Consider the following 22606-nt stretch of genomic DNA (forward strand, 5'->3'; position numbering starts at 1 on the left):
CAAGGAGATTCCTCATTGTGATGGAGAAATGAATGTTTCTCAAACCTGGTGCTCCTAGCATTAAGTACGAGAAGCATGAAAAGACCTGTTTCAAGCCAAAACATTAAAACAAAAAGGGATGTACCTGATCTGCATCTAATAGGCTGTGTTAGCTAATCTCCAATCAGTTCTGTTCTTGGGGAAATGCTTGAATTTTTCTGTATACCAATCATTTGCAGGTATGCTCCTTGACTGCCCCTGTGAAGACATGTTAATTACCTTCATGCAAAATACATCAAGCTGCTTTTGACAAGCTGAAGTTGACTGATCAGGCTTTATATGGTGCCTGCTACCTTTTAACCAAATGAGTTCAGCCGATACTCAGAAAGGTAACAGGGCCGGGCACTGCAAAGGGGTGATGTGCTGTGATAAAACAGATGGGTGGATGATTTACAGAGTACTGAAATAATACCAGTTGCTGAAATCGCTTTTTCCCAAGTGATAGTTAAGACTAGATGGAAATTGTGCTGGATTTGATCCAGCATCTTGCCTCTGCAAACACTGGGTGCCACAGGAAGGTCCAATAATATAGCAGTAAGCAGATGTGGGCTCCTGATGAAGTTCCTATTTTAAACCCTAATGGTTAGAGATTGATTTAAACCTTGAAACATGAGGCATTTATCCTTTCAAGACACTTTGGGTGAAATCTGGCCTTTGCTGATATCCCTGGAGCCAGAATTACATGTTCACATATCAATTCTAGATATTGCTATGAGTGCAAACATCCAGTCCTTGTTGGAAACTTACTTTCCTGGTCCTCGCACCATCCTTTGGCTCCTTCTGACAGTTCTCACTGTGTCTCTGTGTGAAGGTGATGTTGCCTGACACTTCTTCCTGAGGGAATGGGACAGGCACACATCTTATTTTATTTTTTTAAACAAGTGTTTTATAATATGTACGGACTTGGCTTGGCAGGAATGGAATTTCTTCTGTCTCTGACATAATAGGAGTATGTGCGTGTGTATGTACGTACCCTGGTAATTGTTTTGCTCATTCACATGAAATATCCTGTTTTTCATTCTACTTCAGTTGTGTAAAACATTTCAGCTAATGCCAGTGAGAAGTTGCCATAGATACTATGACACAGTGGTCAAAACTAAATACTTGGAGAAGGTGTATCCAATTTCCCCTAAAGGCCAGTGCTGTTGGTTGTAACTTTAGAGTGATTTGCTCATGGAAGTGTTCCCTGCCAGGCACCACAAGCAGTAGAGCATCCTAGTTTAGTCTTGGATGTCCCAAGCAGATCTCCAGAATGCCACCCAGAACTTTTGAGTTGGTGCCAAAGAATTTTCCCATCAAATTCCTTTCTTGAAAGAAAGATCAACAGGGTTGTCAGTGGAAGGACTTGTATTGACTTCAGTGAGATTTGGATCTGGCCCTAAATACCCACACCTCTGCCAACAACCCTTTATGTTGGAGGCAAGAAACGATGGGATTTCCATGAGCCTGCAGTCGTGGGGCTAACCGCTCCCATTAACCAAAGCAGTCTTCAGCATTGTTCTTGTCCATGGAATGAGTGCTTCTCTGAGGAGTCAAAACTTCAGTCGGCATTGTGAAAAATAATCCTTTATATCAAAAGAAGAGGCTACCAGGTTATATGACTCATCTGCTCAGCTGGCACACTACAAAACCATGATCAGTGAAAGCAGAAAGGGGAATCTGGTTCTAACCTGCTTAGAAGGCAGTGTAGTTTGTTAGGGACGTTAAAGCTGTAGAAACAAATTCTACAAGCATACACAAACTGGATCCATAGGAGGAGCCCCAGTAAACTCGCTGAGATAACTCCAACTCCTGTCAGTAAAGACGCTTGGGTGCTCCAGTGTTTGCAGAAGCCGAGTTTTGGACTGTTAGCTCTTCAGATGTGCAAGCAATGACAAAAATCTTGGCTTCCTTTGTGCGTAGGTAAGCACCTAACACAATGAAGATCGAATGCTTATTGAGGCCTCGGGGAACTGTTGCTGTAGAGATGACAATGATGATAAATAATGAATGGAAGCAGTAAGAGCCCAAGAAACAATGAAGATAGATAAATATTTTAATGGCCATTTGCTTGTTTGGAAGGCTGATGTCATAAAACAGTGTGACAGAGGAAATAAGTTAGACACGGGATACTTTTATGCCTGATCAGCCTGACAAAATACAGCTGTTAGAATCTTCTCTCTTTTTTTGGAGCATTTTGCTATCCACCAGTAAAAATCAAATCACCTCTGGCCAATAATCCAGCAAGCGTGCTTTTTAAAGAGATTTGATTTGTCTTTTTCAGTAAATATATTTCCTGGGAGTGGAAGGAAAGAGACATATGATAGGCCTTTTTTCTCTTGAGTTTTATTATTGTTTAAAAACCCCCAAACTTATTTTAGTCATGACAATCACGATAACAGTGAAGAGGACTTGTTTTGTGATTAGAATCCTTCCTGGGTAAAGGGCATTTTCTGATTACACTTCACCAAGCAAATTATTGCTGCTAAATGATAGAAACCTTCTGTTCTGTCCCAAGCCTTGCTGCAAACTGCTCTATGACTTTAGAGACAAGTTGCTTAAAACCAGATTTTCAAAAGTATTCAGGGCCCGATCATCAGGTGCTCAATGCCCACAGCTGAGATTTCCAAAGGTGTTTCTATCTTTACACATACAAAAATGGCCAGATTTTCAAAAGTATTCAGCACGTGCTCTGCTGAACTCCAACAAATCTGCCCTATTTGGGAAATGAGCTCTTCAGATTTTTACCTATTCTCAGTGACAAGCTCTCCTAAAAAGTCTCTAGTTTCTTGGTGACTCAGCTTGCCCATTTGAGAAAAAAAAGAGGACTTAAAATGATCTAGTTCCTGGAAATATTATTAAAAAAAAGAACTTGTAAAGGTTTAATGAGGTGTTTCAGTCCCCTTCCTCATAGCTTCTGATGCAAATAAAAATACATCTTTTCTGCCTGACTGCTGGAGCAAAAATCAAAGAGGGAGCCCAGGGCAGGCTTGAAGTTGTTAATGCTTGTGCTTTTTGTTTCTACTTGGCTCATCCTATCCCAGATTCAGAGGGGTGGCACAGTGGTAACCAAGAGCAGCTAATTTTACAGTTGAAACCAATTTTCCTGTTTGAAAGTATGAGGCTCTGCTAATGTTTTCTCACCTAATAAGCCCAGTTGTTTTTTAATACACCCCTATCCCCCCGCCCCTTTTTTTTTTGCAGTTGTGTTTAATTTGATTGTCAACTCCAGCTCTTAATCAAAAAAGGAAAACGTGCTTGGTTATTCAATACAGAGGAAGCTCAGTGAAAGCCCTGGCCCAGCTGTACAGCAGGAGAATTGGGCTCCGACTCTCTCTGGCTCAGTTTGTCTTTCTCTTAAGTACAAGGAAGTGAATTGCTGAGGAGTTGGTGCCAGGCTTCGTTCCCTAACAGGCCATATTGTCCTGCTAAAGTTACTGGACATTTGGTAACTGGTTGAAGCAAAACCAGCGGGTTGCTGTAGGCTTTGCAAAGTTCTTTGAGCTCCTCAGATGGAGGCGCTGACAAAGGGCCAAGCAATGCTATTGCTGCATTTTCTAACCGACCTTATTTTTAGAAATCTAGGTTCATATCTTTGGCTGAGGAACTAAGAAGAACGCAAATAAGGGAAATGCTTTTAAAACCTTTTAGTAGGGAACAAGGAGATAGAGCATCCTGAAAACTACTCTAGCTTGTGCCATTTGCTTTAAGGGCCAAATACAGCAGCAGATGATGAGCAGCAGGAAAGAAAAAAACAAAAAAAAAAAAGAGGCATGGCATATGAACTGGTTCACTGACCTCTGCCACCAAAGCATCCCCTGCTCTGGGATGAATCTGGGTCAGGTTCGGGAACACTTTGCAGTGGTGGTATAGCACAAAGCAGTTGTAGGGCCGTGTCGAGTCTGGGAATTGTTAAGTGTAAATGTATCTTTTATCCAAGGAGCTAGAATGATGCTGAAAAATTATAGCTCCTTCTGGATATTCCATACACCCTATTAAAAAGAAAAAAGACCCTTAACACTAAATACAAAATAAGCATTTAAGCAACAGCACCAAGCTGTCTTGATGTGTCGACTCCAAATCAATTTAGGGTTAAGGCCAATCTTTTGCCTAAAGTTTTTTTTTTTTTTTAATCTTACCAGTGATTTGAGATCCTTCAGTTTTTTGGGCATCTGAAGTGACAGCACTCTGAAAATCAGATGCCTGTAAGATATTTCAATGTGGGCTCCTGAAATGAGTAATTAATCTTGCCAGTGTAGGCCCCACATTTAACTGGTAAACTTAAAATAAGTTTATCTAGTTTGTTTAATTAGAGGAGAAAAATGGCTATAATCTTCAGAGCATGTTTTATGAGAATGCCGTGGTTCAGAGCGAAGGCAGGACTGCTAGCTTAATTTAGAGGCATTGGCAACTGTGTATAAAAAACACACATTCTGTGTTTCACATGCAATCTTTCTTTTCAAGTGATGATTTAATTAGCTGGATCTGTCTGAATTAAAATCCACTCACTGAATTCCTCTGAGTTTTACACTTCTACTCCCATATGCTGTGGCTGCTCAGTGTTGTTAGCAACTGTGACCCTAATCCCACTGCAACAGGGATGCTGACGCACACAGTGATAATATTCTATTACCAGCAGAAAGTTCCCTCGGAAACAAACCTGGAGCAGAAAACAAGAGGTCAGGCTGCAGCTTACCGCGAGTGTATTAGCATCTGGAAGGCATTGCCCAGGTTGGTTGGCATTTAACTTTGCAAAGTTAAATATTTATGGCAATGTGCATTTGTAATTTTTAAAAGTCAAAGGGAGCCTTGGTACTGATGTTCCTAGTGAATGCCTAGCCCTGAGCTTTCAATGTCTTATGTATTTTTATCCCGGGCTGCAGTTTCCCGTTCAGTCAGGGTGGGAGAGCCCGCCAGAATGAATTCCACCTCTGCGCCCAAGTGCTTTGTGTTGTCTAAATCCTACATACATGCCCAAGATAGGGTTTAAACGGGGTGTATAAACCTTGTGCTGGGCCCTCTGCGTAGGGTGACTTTAATCTGCCATGTCTGAGGCACTGCTTAAATCCTTATCTCTCCTGCCTCCAGGAGGAGGATTAATGCAGAGAAGTTGTACCAGGCTTGATGGTGGAACTGTAACAGCAGGAGCCTCCATGATTCCCTCCAGTGCATCTCCACATGGGGTTGAGAGCTGTTTTCACTAGCAGTTGTGAACAGTTGCTCTCACACATTAGTGACGGGAGCCATATAGCAACCCTGGTAGGTAAACACTTGGATGCATCAGTGCTTGGTTCAGTGCCAGATGCTGTGCTAATGGACACAGCTGAATTATTCAGGGCCAGATCCTGCCTCCATCCATAACAATAGGAGTTTGCCATTATGCATAAATAGATGTCCCCGGTATCTCGCTCTTATTCTCTCTGCATCTATAATGCATCAATGCTCTTACTGGGAATTCATAGCATTTTTTGGAGAAAAAGTAAATGAATAAAGGATGTTTGGGGAAGACCAACATTATTTGCAATTTGGGGTTCAATGTGACGCACAGTTTCAGCCACAAAAAATGGGGCTAGGGGAGGGATAGAAAAGTGGAAAACATTGCCAGGGTAAAAATTAACATTTTGAAATGTTTAGAAAGAGCAGGTCATTTGAGAAAAGTCAAAACATGGGTTTTTTTGGTCTTTTCTAAATACATTTCAGTGTTCAATTTAAAAGACACTTTCCACTAAAAAACTACAAAAATAAAAGGTGAAATAATCCAGAAAAAAAAATTAAAAACATTTATTATTTTCTTTTCTACATAAAAATGTTGTAATGCTCATTTTAAAAAACAGTTTTCTGTCAAAACTACAAAAAAAAAAAAAATCACCAAATTAAAAAAAAAAAGGAGAGGGGGGAGTTTAAATAATCCAGAAAAACAAATCTAAATATCTTGATTTTGATAGAATAAAACATTTGAGGTTCACCCCTAAATTACTGTTATTGTTAACAGGGTCCTTGGCCATCTGCTCTGAGGCTGAGCCAATCTCAGATGTGATGTTAGAGATCACTGAGAAGCCTCCGCACCGGATGCCCACGTACCTCCACGTGGCTACTGAATTCAAGATTCAGTCGTATAGATTCAAGCCAGAGTCATATAGCCCTGGCGTGGTTTTAATTTAAAAAGAAAAAAATAGCTGATTTTATGGAAAAACCATTTTTGACCCGTTCAAAAAAAAAAAAAAAATTCAGCCAGTCCACCTCTCCCTACTGCCCAGACTTGAGTCAAGTTCCCAGATGGCCCCTCCACAGGGAGCACTGCCCTGATGTCCTCGTCTGCTTGGCTGTTGCATTGTACCTAAACTACCCCTGTCCTCAAGCCTCAGAAAAGACTGCTTCCTGCCCCATACTGTGAAGAGGTGTGGCTGTGAGCTGTTAAACCTCTCCAGATACACTGGCTGAAGAGATACTTCATGGTAGCATCTCTCACAGGAAGCACTCAGCCAGGGTGACTGTCCTCTCCTCTAACGCATCAGCAACACGCTGCTGGGGCTCAGTCTAGCTGGCTCCTTTTGGAAGGCACTTTGGGAGCTGTCAGGAAGAGGTGCTGGACCAGCCCTCGAAAACCGTTGAAACAAATTCCCTTCAGATTCTCGCACCTCACTTTTTACCCTGGTAACCGGCCAACGCATTGCAATGGGACTTGCTTGGCCCTTGGAAAGAAACATCTGTCTGCAGCTGGTTGCAAGCAGAGGACAAAGCGCATGGTGCTGTGTTACATACCCAGGAACCACCAGACAATTTAGACGTGAGAATATGGATCTCGGGGCTGCTACTGCTTTGCGCCAGGGTAACGATAGGCCGCACCGAGCTGCTGCTGTCATCCAGGTCACGAGGAGCATTGGGTGCATTAGTCGAAAGCAGTGATGCGCAGCCAGGGTACCGCCAGGTCCTTTGGGCATCCTGAGGTGTGAAGAGCAAAGCAGATAAATTCGGACTTAGGCTTGTCCCTGCCTGGACCATCTCCTACCCCAGCTGTCGGGCCTCTCTGCAAGGAGGTAAGCGCTATAATCCAGCAACTCATTTTTGGAACGGTGCCACTTAGTTCACAAAAGTTATGGACGGGGCCTCGTGTCCCAAAGGTTGTGAACCATTGGTCTTAACATCAGTGGGCCTTTTTAGGCCCTGAAGGAGGGTGCCGGTCCTCTGTAATCTGCTGCCAATACACTGCTGGGCAGGACCCGATTAACCCTTCAGCAGGCTCTAGACAAACTCATGGGCTCCTAATTTTTCTCGCTCAGTAATTATAACATGTAAAATAAGCACAACTGGGCCCCTTCTTTACTTACGGCTTGTGCTTACTTTGCCTACGCGTTCATCCGGCCCTGCTGCTGGGGCTCAGTAAAGCGGGCTCTGGCAGGTGCTTTGGGAGCCTTCAGGACTAGAAGTGCTAGATGAGCCCTCGAAACCTGCTGAAACAAATTCACTGCAGAGTCTCACACCTCACCTTTAAAGGGTGCCTAAAAGCTACTGTTGCGTGGCACTACCCAGAAAGGAGACCCAGGCTGGAAGTGGTCTCCTTCTTGGACACCATTAGTTTTCCATGCTGGCCCTCCCTTCTAGCCAGCAATGGGGGAAGGTGGTGTGCTCAGGATACTCTTGACCACAGGGATCACTGATTACTTTCCTTCCCTTCTCTGGGCTTCTCCCCCCTGGCACTCAGTGAAGAGGTGTTAATGACACCCTCCCCCCCCAAGCTCTCTCGGATCCCTGGGAGATGCGCTGTTAGGAGCCCGGAGATCAGCGGGGACCCCAGCTGCACGTGCCGGGGGTGCCGCTGCCCCCTCACCCGCCCCACCCGCGGCTTCCCTGCGCGGGGAGCTGCATTTCAGGCCGGCGGCCGCTAGGAAGCCGCTGCCTCCTCCCGCCGTGCCGGAGCTGAGCGCAGCCCCTGCCATTTCCGAGGATCCCCTCCCCACCCCCCTCACCCCCGCCTCCGGCAACCAGCCCCAGCCCCGGCGTGCGGGGGCAGAGCCTGAATCGCGGCTCCGGGGGAAGCTCGGGCGGGGCGGGGACGAGAGGCAGAGGGGTCTGCACGCCCCGCTCCCGCCCCTCCAGCCGCTGCCGGAGCCGAGCCGAGCCGAGCCGAGCCCCGCCGGCCTGGGAGTCGCCGCCGCCCGGTAAGGGAGGGTGGAACGTTGGGGACCGCGATGGAATGTTGGGAGCGGCGGTGGAACGCTGGGATCCCGGCGTGGAACGCTGGGGATCGCACTGTAGCCACTTGGCTCCCTTTGTGCGGCCGGGCAGCGATCCGATCCGGTCCGGTCCGGTCCCCCGGAGCCGGGCGGAGAGGCCCTCTCCGGCGTGCGAGCGCTGCGCGGGGATTTGTTTTGTCGGAGGCGGGGGAGGAAGGAGGCGGTTTTTTTGGGTTTTAGTTTTTTTTTTTTTTTTTAATCCAAGCGATCCCCGGCTTGGCAGGGCGGGGATCCCGGCAGCGCTGGGCACGGGGCGCCGGGTGAGTTGAAGGGAGGAAAGGGGCACGGTTGGGAGCTGCCGTCTGCGAGGGGCTGAGGCATCTTTCCCCTCCCGCAGATCGGGGGCTTTAGCTTCATCCCTCCCCACCGCCTTTGCTCCTATTACCCGGCTGAGATGTGTGATAGAGGAGGGGCGGCAGCAGCCCTGGGGTGGGTAAGAGCACCCCAAGAACCTCTGGCATCCCCCCTTCCCCAGCTCTCCCCAGAGCCTTGTTTCCCCACTCCCCACCCGCCTGCTTTGCAGTTGTTTCATGCTCTTTATTTTTCCAGGCCCTTGGAAAGTTGCATGCCAAGAAACTGAGTCCAAATCCTTCTCCAGCTCTTTGGGTGTCTGGCTGCCCATGCTGCTTAGTTTGAGACCTCAGCTGTTGGATGCCCTCAGTGTTTCAGGGAAGGGAAGTTGTTGTTGGTTTTCTGTTTCCTGGCTCCTTCAAATCCACCATGCCCGTTTGATGCCACCCAGGAGCGATCCTTTGCCAGTGAGATACTGGAGGGCTGCCCTTTATGCGGTGTGAAAGTTCAGGATTGCGCCCAATAGCAAACTGCCTTGTTGTCCTTGTTTTGCGTTTGGATTTGGAGTTGTCTTTCCGTGCCTAAAATTGTTTCTTAATGGTCCGAATCGCTGCAAGCCAATCGGCAGCTTGCATTTTGGTCACAGAGCCCTGGCACTGTTGCACGTTTCCCCTGTCAGATACAATGACACCCCCCCCCCATTAACCGTATGTTAGGCAGAACAGAAATTAAAAGAATTGTCGCTGGAAAAATGCATGCCGCTTTGTAAATAGATGCTGGAACCTCCCTCCAGCGCTTTTGATGAATTACTTTGTCTTCGCCGTGGTGTTTCTCACGTGTTACAAGACCGTTATCCTGTGACAACATTTTATTCCATTGACCTATCTTAATGAAATCTTTCTCATCCAATCAGATTACCAGAGGGTTGACCTAGATATCTAGATTCAAAGCCAGAATTCCAGTGCAGAAGTCAAATGCAAGGGAAAAAAAATTCAGCAGAACTCTTTGTCTAGCGAAGATGGCTGTTTTTGGAAAACGACTTTGCTTTTCATTTGTCGCTCACTCCAACTGGATCCGCACGTTGCCTTGGAACTGTTTGAGTCTGATAGAAGGTAGAGAAGGAAACAAACTATTGCGCCGATTTATCTCAGTACCTTTCCCACATTTGTTTTCAGCCTCCGAATGCGCAGTACTTATACTGAGTCCATGGGACTATTCCCATTACTAGGGCTAGCTGGGTAGATTCCCAGGTCTCTGGTGAGTTCTGCTGTGGCTGTCATTTCTAATATTTACTGGTGAGAGGGGTCCTGTTTTTGACAGGCTCTGCCATAGGGATCTATTTTCTATAAAGAAAGGTAAATTGTAATGATCTTAATTTATAATAATCATGCACTGACTGCAATTTAAGATGCTATATGGACAGTCTGCACCTGTAGAGCTAACCGTTTAAACAAGAGGGAGGGAATCGATTGGCTAAACTGAGAAACTCAGGAGGGCTTAGGAAGGGGTAGGATGTCTATATCCAATTGGTCTACACTAAGCTGTAGTGATTGGGTCTGCCGCACTAATAATTCTTGGCACTCGCTGTTTGTTTTATTTGATGTCGTTAGTTCCCTACCCCCCATGCACTTGCCTTTAATTTATTTTTGCATGATCTAAAACCAAAGGAAAAATAAGCCCTCTCTAGCAGTGGTGGAAATGTACTGCTCCAGTGACTGTAAGTAAAAGGGGCAGGGTTTGCACCCTCCTCTTGTTTGGACGGGGCCTGACACAGTGGCGCCCTGTCCCCGAGCACTCCAAAGTAAATAATAACTTGATTTATCTGTTGCTTTGCTGCTTCCTCTAATACGTGCCTTTGGAAAGCAGGCGCCACCTTTAACTCGGCTTCCTTCCATGCACCTCTTCTCTCTGATGGAAGTACTGCACGGGTTGCGGGGGGAGTAGCCATATTCTTGGTGCTACTTGTCTGCTCTTCTTGGGCCAGCTCCACTGACAGCCACCACTGATGCATACACACGCACAGAAGGGGATTCGGGCATCAGCTACTCAGATACCACAGTGCTGAAGCCCAGGATAAATGCCAAGACAGCTATTCCTTGTGACCTGCTGCAGCTGGCACCTTTCTCTTCCCATGTGCTTGCAAGCAACATGTGTGCAGGACAAGTCTGGGGTCTGGGACATTGTGGGGTTATCTTTTTGTTGGCTCCAGGTTGGCTGCTTTGGCTGTGTCTCTGCTGCTCTGCTACAGTGCCGGGAGACACCCTGCTGAGATGTCGGGCTCACTTTGTGTGTGTTACCTCCTGACCTGGAAGAAGCCTGCCCGCCTACATGCTGCCTGGCCTGTTTGTTCAGAGGCCCTGTCTCTCAGCGCAGCTTGCTGGCATGCTAACACAGCTATGCCCTGCTTCAGGAGCGAGTGCAGCGTCCCCCAGGATGGTGCCGCCTGGCATCAGAACTGGGGGATGGCGACGGACCCTTTGTGTCCCTCGATGCAAGTCTGCTGTTGTCTGAAAGCTCGCCAAGCTCTTGTGCTGCATCCCAGCAGGCTGGATTTCTGTGCTCTTATGCTTCCCTTGGTCCGAGTAGGCTCCAGTACCGTCTCTGTCCTTGGCTTCTCTAATGCACTCCCAGGCTTTCATGTCTTATCTCTTCAGGCGTGAGACCTCGCAGCCCAGCTGCACTAGACCCTCGGGGCCTTCTGTCTGGCCAAAACACCCCAGTGCTTGGATGCTGTGGCTTATCATTGCTTTTTCCGTGATCCGATAGTCCATGTATATCGTGCGTGGTCTCCATAGAGGAACCCAAGCCAGTCGCTCTTCCCTTTAGACAGCTCAGAATTGGGCAATGATGGACAAAACGGTGCAGTGCCTGGGTACGCTTCTGTGTCCAGGCCCTGTCTACACAGCTTGCCCTCGAAGCCCAGACCCACTGTGCATCTGCACATGCGAGGCCCAGCCTTCTTCCTTTCCCCCGGCCCTGCTTGCCACATGTGGGACTGCAGGCCGTGTGCGTGGAAGATCCTCCAGCAGCAATCCTACAACGCCCTGTTCCTGGCTCCCAGGTTGGCCGCGCTCCTGTGCCCGTTTTTCCGTGCATGGCTCTGCCTGTGGGCGGTGGAGACGAGCCGAGGCTTGCTTAAGGGGCAGGGCCTGCAGGCTGCCAGCAAAGTCAGGAAGGATGGCTTGGGCAGGGCTGGGGTGAAGGAAGCTCTGGGTGGACATGCCTGCACACACCTCAGCACACCTGCCTGAGCAGCCAAGGCATCTTATTCCAGAGGTAGGAGATGGAGTCTCACTCCGGTTTCACACCAAAAGTTGCACCCAGTTAACCCATCTGTAAATGGAGTCCTTGTCCCTCAGGCTGGGGTGACCGGACGTGATGCCAGCCACGTCGCTCCCTTGGGTTAGCTACACGCACCATGCCTGGGGTGCTCCCACCCAACAGGCTTTCCCCTTCCCTCGTGCTTCTTGGGCCTCGACTAGAGTCTTTGAGGAGTCCCTTGGAGTTTGTGGCTCCCAGCCTGACCTTGGAGCCTGTCTCAGGGACTCCAGCACTTTGTGAGTCCCTGTCAGTTGTAAAGGGGAGTCTGACCACCTCATTTTTTTTTTTTCCTCTTTGGTTGGTTTTCCCCGCTCCCTTCAGACCATTTGGGTAGAACTGGTTCTGCCAGCTCAGGTGGCCTCCTGAGCTTGCCCGTTGACTAGAGTCCAAACCCTTAGCCCAGGGACCTGTTTTTGTTCATTTGTTCCATAGCTTCTTCCAGGCTGGGATGGGTGGTTGGTGAGATCAGAGACCTCATCAGCCCACGCCTGACTCACTGCATCTCGGCGCTGAGTGTTAAGGATCGTTTCATGTGTAACCAGAATTTATCAGTCTGACATAGGCTGGTTCCCCATGTTGGCAAAGAAGCTCAGTTTGCTAGGCTGGTCGTACACCTTCCTTCAGCCGCTGATCGGAGAGTTTCTTCTGATGAGCACGCGTGGTTGAGAAGTGATCATCTCCAGGGTTAGGAAACGTGAATGCTGCTCTCCCCACTAAAGCCCCTGGTCTGCTGCTTTCCCCCATCTGTTGGGTGCAACTATGCAGAGATTGTAAAAGCTGCTAAGAATAGCTGGCACTGCCACCCTTGCCTATAATCAAAGAGGCGTGATACTCTCCATCAACAGGCCTTTTTTCAGGTGCTTACAGCTTTGCCTGACTGTAGGTAGCTGAGCTGAATTTTCACGTGCTGGATGTCTGCTCAGTCTGCATTTGCTTGTAAAGAAAATCATAGCCATTTCTGAGAATGAGGGCAAGTACGTGGGTTTGTCCACGTTAAGTCTTAAGCTAAAATGGATATGCAGCATTGTATTGGCTGTTGAAGACCCATGTCGGAGTCAGCACAATGACACACGATGGAATTACTGTTTTCTTCGGTTTGCTTTTTTAAATAATGAGGAATTATACCCGCAAGGATGCTAAAAGCATGTTGTTAGGGTTGTGAGGTCAAGCCGGGGGAAAAAAATGCCTCTGCAAACTGTGGTTTTGTTCTCATGTGAATTATGCTTCTTTGTTTCAGGGCTGTCCAGCTTCTACATCCCTGGGGGCCATGCGCCCCAGGAGGTGTATCACAGACGGCTGCACGCTGGGCAGCCTGAATGCCCCATGGATGCTCCCATCTCCCCACGTATGCCCCAGGGATGCTCCTCTTGCCCACGTGGGCATCCCCCACCCCATTGCTGCCTCAGGTGCCTCTCCCACCACTGCACTGTGTGGACCAGCCTGGGGGATGCATTAGACCTGTATGGTGAAGGAGGCTGTTGGTTTTAGGCTCCTTGCCTCACAGGTTGCAGAAATCGGAAGGTGTGTAGTAAATGAGAAAGGATAGTTTGAATATGGGAAATGCTGGGAAATAGGACTCCCCTACCTCTCAGAGGGTCTATAGCAGGCTGAGCAAGCTGCTTTTAAAAGCTTGACTCTTCACAGGCCGGCTCTGATTGCGTGCTCTTCAGCTTTTAGCCCCACCTTGAGACCATGGGATCTCTCAGAGCTGCAGCTGAAGTTGGTAGTAGTTGTGCTTTTACTGTACACATCGCTGTTTAACACCAAGGGCTCTGAAAAAATCAGGTCTGCGGCATCTCAAATTGGGTGCCCAAATTTGGTGGAAACTTCTAGCCTCCTAGTGCATCACTTTGTGGTCTGTACAATGCGGATCCTGTTCCCACCTCGCTGGGGCAGGGATAAATTCACGACTGTTTGGGAAGCACCTGGCTGTTGCTTCCCAGGATAGTCGACAGGGAGCTCTTCCTGTGGATTTCCCCTCTACCTGGAGCATGCTGCGTGCGCAGCATCCCATGGTGTTTGCTGTTGCTTGGCATTATGGTTTGTCTTTTTTGTTGGCCCTGTGTCCAGGGGGCTGATGTGTATTTTAAATGTATTGTTAAGCTGCCAACCTGTTCTCTCCTGGAGTTTGCTTTTTACCTTGGGCTCCACAATTGGGAAACAACTAGCACTGTGAAGCGAGATGCAGCTCATTAGATTTTACTGGGGGGAGGGAGTTTTACTGTTGTCTGTCCCCGCTGCTTAGCAGTAGTACATGATACATTAGTAAGTAAAATTGCTTTTGAAGGGTATCCAGGTTGTAGCTGTATTGGTCTAGAGGCAAAAGGAATTGGAACTCGTGGTAGAGTTTTGATAGAGTTGGTCTTTGGTAGAGCTGGTCATGGTAGAGTTGGTCTTTTATTAGACCAACTTTGTTTGCAAAAAAAATTCTTTATTTGCAAGCTTTTGGGCACAAGCACCCTTCAGGCATAGCAGAAAAGTACAAATAAAAGTTCTCCTAGGTTCATATTTCATAGGAGAGTTGAAGGTGCATGGAGATTTGGTAAAATTTTATATACTGCTTTTGCAACATGCTTTTTCGATGCATTGGGATGGAGGTTTGAATGGCATCTCTCAAGGTTGGAAATATGTGGCGTGGGAGCTGGGCCGCACCATGGCTTCGCTGATCCTTCTGGTCTGTGGCAGAGAAAGCTGGAGTTGTTGGCATCTGTTGCAGACACCTGCTGCCTTTGTGGGGCCTGTCTTGTGCCCGCTTGAAGGCTGGGTGCCAGGCTTGGAGGGGCTGGCATTGCCCTGCAGAGCAGAGAGTCACATTTCCTCTCCTGCTTTCCCTCTGCCACAAGTTGTTTGCTCTGTGCATGCAGCCAGTTCCTATCCTCAGTGCTCGCTTCCCTTGCTCACTTGCTCACCCAGTGAGGGAGGTCATCCAGAAAATAACTACATTCTTCTTTCCCTGCACCTCACCCAGGTGGTGAGAAGCAAAACCCCAGCAGGGCCAGGCTTGGATGTGAAGGAGAGCGTACTCCTCCGATGGCTGTGTCACTCCAGCTGTCTCTGTTGTCAACGGGATGAGCGGTTGCCTTAGCCAAGTGTGTTGGGACCTGATCCAAGGGGGCTGAGGGCACATCGCAGGATGGGGAGCAGCTGCAGGACAGGGCCCCAGTATCTGTAAGTGAAGCTTTCCATGTGTGACCCCTTCGCTTGGTAAGTTATAGGCGGATCTTCAAAGGGTATTTGTGAACCCTGTTCCAGCGGCTTCTCGGATAGCTCTGACGTCTCTGTTGTAAACATGCAGCTCCATTTTTTGACTGATGTTAACAGAATAATGTATTTTCTACCATTGACATCTTTATTGGGTTCAGCTTAGAAAATTTTGCATGCCAAAGTATATTTGTGGTTAACTCTCGAGCTGTGGCATTATTCCCTTATTGAACCGTCTTGGAATAGATGTAGAACAACATCATTAAAAGCTGCTTTGGAGATGAAACATGCCTGAAATGGACCAACAAATTGTTCCAGTGGTGCTTGTCTTCGCGGCTCTCCAAGCTGTCTCTCCCCTTGCGGTTTTGGCTTGCAGCAAAACTTTTACCAGAGCGTTAGACTTGTAGATAAATTTGCACTTGGAAAAGTTTGAGAGCCACCTTTCCTTCAGAAACCTCTGTTGCGAGGTGGCGTTTTCATGTTTTTGCTGCCCCACAGGGCACAAGCCTTTCACAACCTCCTTTTAAAAGTCTTCAGATTATTTTCAGCCCTGCAAAATTATACCTCCTCCTAACAATCAAGATGCATCACACAGCTAGTCCCACTGAGAGTACGTGTAGGTGGACAAACAGGCAAATATACCACTGCTAGAATAAGGATTAGTGAACTCCTGCTGCTGTAAGCTATATCAAAAAATACTGTACTTATAGCAGCATGGACTTGATACTGGGATGTGAACATTGGTGGTGACTGGGGGCACTCAGCATCTCAGAGCATCAAACCGCAGATAACATTTTTCTGCTGTCCTTGCACGCCTGTGCTTATCATTGCCAGTTTAGCAACATAGTGATGTGTATACTCTGTGGAGTGACAGCATGCCTGAGTTTGCTGTCTCATGGAGACAATATTTTTCACGTTATATTTAGATGAAGGCAGCGTTGTACCTGCAACCCATGGTTGACCCCACCTACCTACCTACCTTTCTAGCAGGTACAATCCAGAGCCTCGTTTCCCCCAAGGTCTCTAGCAGGATGGTGAGCACACATTAGTTATCTTTCTATACTTACAGGGTATGAAGGCACATCCTTGGTTTCATGGGGTTGCACGTGAATGTAATCTATTGGCCTGTGTGGCTAAGAACTCTGCTACACATTCGAATTTCTGGGTAGAAACCAGCTATGGAGTTCTTGCACATTTTTAAGCACTACCTTTATAGCTGGTTGGCTCTTATTGCGTGATAATTACTTTGCATGTGCGACTGGTCTAAATTCATTGTGTGATTAGCCGGTTAATTGTGTGATAACCACTTTGCACGTGTGGCCGGTCTAAGTGTATTGCACGATTAACCAGTTAATTGCGCAATGTATGTAATGTGTAGCAGGGGCCTAAAAAACCCTGCGTTCAGCTCCCGTCTCCTTTCTGATTCCTCCTATAATCTATCTAGGTGCAAAGATGTCCCCTATCGTGTCAGCACATGTGAGCACTGCAGAAGCAGCCTTCAAGCTCATGCTCCAGTGCTGGTGGTCCGGCACAACACCCAGAAAACACTGACAGACGGTAGCATCGATCGGTTCCCCAACAGGGAATTGCATGCAGCAGTCCTTCAGCAGCAATATTAAACCACCTGCATGATGTTGTTCAGAACCGTTTTCACAGATTTCTTCTCATCTTTAATGAGGGGAGAAGAGATCCTCCACCCATGTTTCTTCTCCCTATTTTTTCCCCCCCAAAAGGTTATTGATATATATTTGGTTTTCCAAAGGTAATATAACCTTCTTTGCTTTTCATTCTTTTTTCACTCTTTTTTTTTTTTTTTTCCATGGACGGAGGCGGCAAAAAAGACTCAGCTGAAATATATTTTTGTTAAAATGTTCTAATTGCTTTTGTCAGAAAGGCTCGAAAATGTTTCCACTGGCTCTAAAAAAGGGGATGGCTGGATCCCGCAGGGGGGTTGTGGTTTACATGCGTTCTGTTAATTGGCCATGGTGGGTGGCTGAGAAATCAACCCAAGACTGGGGTTAAATGACTGCTTTATAGCTTTGGGGGTGGAGAGATGCATCAGCCAAGTCTCGGGGGCTGGATGTATTATGTGTGTCTACACTGTGGACATGCTGTGCGGTGTTGGGATCCCTGAGCTCACTGTCCTGCCGGACTTAAGCCTGAAGATGGCTGGGGAGGGGGTGAAGTGTATCTTATGCCCCGTTTATACTGCATTAAGACTCAAATCTGGTGTTGGGACTTAGCTGGGAGGAGGATGCTGCTCGAATCCCCTCCCATGTGTACACGAGCAGTACATTGGCCAGGGTGTCGGAGGATTGTTCTGTTGACTCTTGTGTGGATAAGATGAAGATGGTGTTTGAAGGATGCCAGGGCAGCTACATGCCTGGGTTTGTAAGCCCAGGAGAGGAGACAGCAATGTCTTCCTCTGTAGCAGCGGATGCAGGTGCCCTGGCCTCTTGCTAAACAGCTCGTGTTGGTCAAAGCTTCATACTTCACCACCGCGTGAGAGCTGGCTGCCACTGCTTTTTAAAAAAAAAAATGAATTTTAATGCTCCGTGAGTGGTGTCAGGTTGGAGTCTGTTGGTGGCTTCTGATGCTGAGAGTCCTACAGATTAGAAGGGACTTGGAGAAGGGGAATAATCATGATAGTGCCTGATCTGTGCTCAACCGGTGACCCCTCAGCAGGTCTGGTACCCATCTCCCTGAGCCAGTGCTGAAAATAGTTGCTGGAAGCACTTCTGGGACCAGTTGTGCTGCCCTGCTGGTCTTGTCTGGACTGGACGTGGTGCTGTAGGATCTGTTAGTGCCCACTCTAATCGGCGATCGCCCGGTGTCCTGCGGAGGGGGGTAGAGATGGCCTTTATGTGTGACAGCTTTAATTAAGGGTGTAAGGAAAGAGGGCAAGGGGGGTGTGAGTAGGAGTTAGGAGAGGGGCCTCAGGAGAAATTTCCCAGCAATCAATATTGTAGGAATATGATCTAGTCTTTTTTGGGGGGGAGTAGTGGAATGGCTTGTTCCATCCTTATTGATGTTAATGGGAGTCTTTCCATTGACTTTCACAAGTCTTGGATCAGGCCTGGAGCCAGGTTGTCTTCAAAAATGCACTGGGATGCAGGCCTGGGACACCTTGACAATGTTATCTTGAGCTGTTGTGGCCTGAAGGATCTGGCTAGATATCCTCATGTAGCTCTCCCTCTGTAACTCTTGTCATCTACAGACCAAAACACCTCCAAACGCAGCAGTTCCCTCAAACTCATCCAGCTGTCGTCTCCAGCTGACAATCTGCAGCTCCGGCCGCCCAGGGTGAGCAGGATCAAGCGAGGGCACCGCATGGCTGACTCCCAGCCCCAGGCAGGAGGAGCTGGCTTGCTCTCAGCCGTAGCCTGCTCGCTTCTGCGTGCAGTCCCGATCGTTGGTGGGCTGCTTGCTATCCTCTCTCTCCTCCCCCCCCCCAAACAAAAAAAGCCCAGAGGCACCACAAGACTTTCAGACAGTTTCTATCTCCTTAGGCGGCCTTTGCCGTAGGCGTCAGTGCCTCCAATTCGCGAGCAGAAGGAGCCTGGTGTTTAGTCTGTGGTGCTTTAGCAGATACGCAGGACACGGAGCTGCGTGCCAGCGTTACGGATGATCTCAAGGAAGCAAGAAACTTCTCTGGGAATTTAAGGTGTGCAGGTAGAAAGAGTTGGCAGATGTATGCTAAGGCTAGCAGGCTTTTAATCCATTGAACCGGTGCAAATTCTGGATTGATTTTGTTATTTTATTATAGTGTAACTCTGTTCCTAATGACTGAAACTCACCTGATTAAGCCCTCAAACACGGCCTGGAGTAAAATTTGCACAGGGTGGTTAGGGCCACCTTTTCACAAGTACCTGGAGCCATGAAAATGCCTTCCAGGGGTTGTAAAAGCACCAAAAAGATCAAGGGCTTAACTCCCTTGAAATCAATGTGCCCCATTTACTCATAAAAACCTCTGTAGGGTCCAACATACCTTGGTAGGAATGTGGACCTTGGGCACCTCAGCACTACAGTTCAAAGTCAGATTGATAAATTTACTCCTGGTCTACGTGCAAAAATATGCTCCTAACCTAAACCGTGCAAACTCTCTATTCTTACCCCCCACCCCCCCAATTTGAGACAGCTATACTTCCATCTGCATGTGAGTTCCTCTTAATAAACCATGGTGGTTGTGAAATAGTTACTTCTCTTTTTGGTTGTCTCCCCATGGAGTTTTGCACCAGTTTTAATTCATTTGTATTCAATTGACACCTCAAACTAGTCCTGATGTGCACAAAACCATTGCACATTATTATTGTGTTCCAACTAACACGGCCAAAGAAGGCCGGAGTAGGAGCGGGCAAAGCTTTGATGATTTCGACATGTGCAAACTAGTTGGTTGAGTTCAATGTATGATTTACTTCAGTGTTTCACGCGACCAGTTTAGCGTGTGTTAAAAGCAGTAATAGGTCTAGTACAGCCAAGGCCTTTCTCACCTGGTAGAACCTGTTAGCTAACATGTCTTAACAACTCAGTTTGAAATCCAAGAAGGACTCATCTACCTGCGGAGTTGTTTTCTTCCTGATTTAACTGTCCCAGATGGGTATGTTTCTTCTGTCAACGTGAATTAATCTCAGTGGGAACAAAAGCAGCCTTCTTCTGGAACAAGGCTGTCCACATGTGAACTCAATAAAGAAGCATGCCTTAAACTGCGTTAACTTTCCAGTGTAGACCAGCCCTGGCTCGAGACAACCCCTACATGGGTTGGTTTTGTTTTTCAGTGATGCCAAGTGGAAACCACCTTCAAAGCAAAGGGAAGTAAAAGTGTGTGGTGGTCAGTGTGCTGCTCCTCAGTGCTCAAGCTGCCTGCGTTTCCTTTTTCCTCTACTTCTTCCCATTTCTGAACCTGCTGCCTCGGCAGCCAGTGGCTTTAAGAAAACCAGTTCTCCCACCGTTTTTGCTCCAAATCAAAACCCGATGGAAAGTTGCATTTCCAAAACGTCCGCTTTGCTTTTTCAGTCATTCACGGGAATTTAGCTGGAGGGTTTTGGGGTCTCCTTTGTTTAGGGACTACTGATATCTTAATCAAAGCTGTCTTGAATGTCAGACTAGGAGAGGATAAAAGTGTACACCTAAATAAGTGGCCTCATTGTCAGCAATGCTGACAACCCTCCTCTCCCGCCGGCTCTATAGTCAGGATCTGCATCTGTGTTGAGGAGCTTGACTTTGGGTCCTTTGCAGTTGAGATACCCTGAATTTGACAGTCCTTTAATCTGAGTTTCTTTATCCCAAAGCAGGACAGGCTGTGGCTGGGTGAGCTCGCACGGGCAGGGCTTGCTTGGGGATCTTTGCGCGATGCTGCCTCTTGCCATGTGCACGTCTCTTCAGTGTCTGGCCCCAAGCTGAACCTTCACTGTAAAATATCCAAATCTGGTTAAAGCGCCTCATGGCATGAAATTATCGAATGATAGGCGAGACAAAGAGAGATGTAGAGATTCAGCAAAAGCGATTTGGTGGGGGGGATTGAGCTGCTCAAAGAATCAGCAAATTATATTTGCCCTCCTAAAAGAGAGCATGAAAATATAGTCGGTACAAGCCAGCGTTTTTTCTCATCATTTCCATAATGGCTGCCCTTGAGTATTTGCAAAGCCCGTTCATCTGGATGCTCTCACTGGCTCTTCCTTAGTTTAGAGATCTGCAGAATCAGGTCTTAAATCCCAAATAAATTACAGATGTCACCTCATTAGCAGCAGCATTCTGAGTCTGAGGTTTTCTTGGGGTTTTTTTTTAAATCTCAAATTGACTGTTAGCTTCATGCCGGCTTCTGATCTCAGCTCGGACTAACGCAACCAATTCCATCAGCTCAAATCTCGGCCTGGGTTCAACTGAAATCTAATTAGCAGAGCATGGGGTCAGATAGATAGTCTGTCTTATTGGCAATGTTGAAGGAATTCTGCAGCACTGCGTGGCCTAAGTGCATGGCAGGTCGTTTGACTCTCCTCCCAAAGTGACAGCAAGTCATTCGCACCCTTCAGAAAATATTTGGCCCTGCTTTAATTATGGTGGGATAGTTAATATAGTTTACTCCTCTTCCCTGGCCTGGATATGGTTCTGTTGGCGGAAAGCTGCTTTATCAATGTAGCTGATCACCTGGGGAAGAAGAATAAGCCCGGCTCATGTGGGGTGCTTGTATACCGGTTTGATTGCATCTACATCAGGGGCCTTTAGGCTATGTCTTGACTGCAAGGAGAGATGTGTGCTTAGATGGAAAGCGTGTGAAACCTCCGTGGATCTGAGGTTCAGGTAACTTCTGAGTGAAGGCAGCCGAGGTCAACCCTTTCTTCCTGTCTGGGCCTTGCTTCTGTACGTCCCGCTGCAGGAGCAAAGGTTCATGCCTATGCTTCTCCGGCACGTAGCAATTACCCTGCGATTGAGTTTGTAATTAGCCAGGGTTATATCAGTTCAGCGGTCCCCATGGGCAATGGGCTGTGAAAAGGGACAAGAATGGTCCGTCGCTGTAAAATCCTTCCAGAGGGAAAACTGGGTTAAAAATAGCGACTGCTAAACCCGATTTTGAAGACCCTCTTCCATTTGAGGTGTGTCTGTCGTGTTCGCTGAGCGTCTGCTGACCATCTAACCGAGTGACCTACCAAGGAAAGGTTCTGTATCCCATTACGAAGCCATCTACCGTCACAAAAATACATGCACCAAAACCACGGGCAGGGCTTTGGTGCGGTGTGGTGGTCGTGCTGGTGAGACGCTCCCCTGGGAAGTTCAGGCCGCTACGCTTTGCTGCGTGGAGACTGTATGACTGAAAAAGAACAATGATAAAGCACCAGGAGGAAATGCCGTCAGCAATTAGATCATCCTTCCTTTCCAGCGCTAACTCAGGTGCTTTTATCAATAAAGTTCAAAGGCTCTTTTTAAGCAAACAGCGCCGGTCAGGACTTCTAATGCAAACTGAATGAATGCAAACAAAGTTACTCCTTTTGAAAGCGGACTTCACGGCTTTTCCTGCCAAGCGGCGATCCTCAGAAGCGCCACTTCAAAACTTGGGGAGATGAAGGGTTTGGCTCCTAGGTTCAGGGAGTATAGGCGAGGTTGGCCTAAATGCACACAAGGCTTTTACTGCCACTGAAATGCTCTTGCAAGCTGAGAGATGTGATCCCAGCAACCCTCATCGCTATGCGACCTGCTCCGCCAGCGCTCGTGATCCATTTTCATAGGCATAGACATTAGGGGCTGGAAGGGACCTCGCGAGATGGAGTCCAGCCCCAATAGATGGAGAAACTCGGGTTGACTTCAGTGGATGAGTTGGACCAAACTTTACCTGCACCTGGCATTTTTCTAGGAATAGAAAGTTCACCAAATCCCTAGTATGCGACAGGTGCTCTTGTCTGGAAGCACGTTCAACCCCATTGGAAAACCCACTGCATTTTTACTTATTTTTTTGTTCAAGCAGGTGAGCCGAAGCACATAGTTTCTTCTACTGCCAGCGAAGTCGGAACATGGGTTTCTCTCTCTCTTTCTTCCCCCCCTTATCTAAG

General features: G+C 47.6%; 1 protein-coding gene and 1 long non-coding RNA gene across 10 annotated transcripts in view; one reads left to right on the plus strand and one right to left on the minus strand.

Moving 5' to 3' along the window:
- Nucleotide 1: 1 nt before the first annotated feature.
- LOC109284566 (uncharacterized) lies at nucleotides 2-7943 on the minus strand. 6 transcript variants are annotated; one of them, XR_009456685.1, is made up of 5 exons: nucleotides 7360-7943; nucleotides 3817-6960; nucleotides 1710-1997; nucleotides 787-873; nucleotides 2-237 (listed from the first exon to the last, which is right to left on the minus strand). It is a non-coding gene; the product is annotated as an uncharacterized LOC109284566 (long non-coding RNA). The 6 variants fall into 6 exon arrangements; XR_002092048.2 differs by lacking the exons at nucleotides 2-237; nucleotides 787-873; nucleotides 1710-1997 and having other exon boundaries at nucleotides 2057-4678; nucleotides 6781-6960; XR_009456687.1 differs by lacking the exons at nucleotides 2-237; nucleotides 787-873; nucleotides 1710-1997 and having other exon boundaries at nucleotides 2057-4010; nucleotides 4528-6960.
- A 5-nt stretch (nucleotides 7944-7948) lies between these two features.
- The window catches only part of CUEDC1 (CUE domain containing 1), a 92962-nt gene continuing 78304 nt past the window's right edge, over nucleotides 7949-22606 (plus strand). For 2 of the 4 annotated variants that reach the window (XM_019493263.2, XM_014608085.3), the window contains exon 1: nucleotides 7949-8177. The gene's annotated coding sequence lies outside the window, so the exon portion shown is untranslated. Of the gene's footprint in view, nucleotides 8178-8419; nucleotides 8513-18282; nucleotides 18369-18574; nucleotides 18730-22606 lie in introns of those variants that run through there. The other 2 variants (XM_019493262.2, XM_014608084.3) reach the window with 2 other exon arrangements.

This window comes from Alligator mississippiensis, chromosome 14 (assembly GCF_030867095.1).
Source record: "Alligator mississippiensis isolate rAllMis1 chromosome 14, rAllMis1, whole genome shotgun sequence".
Taxonomy (NCBI): Eukaryota; Metazoa; Chordata; order Crocodylia; family Alligatoridae; genus Alligator; species Alligator mississippiensis.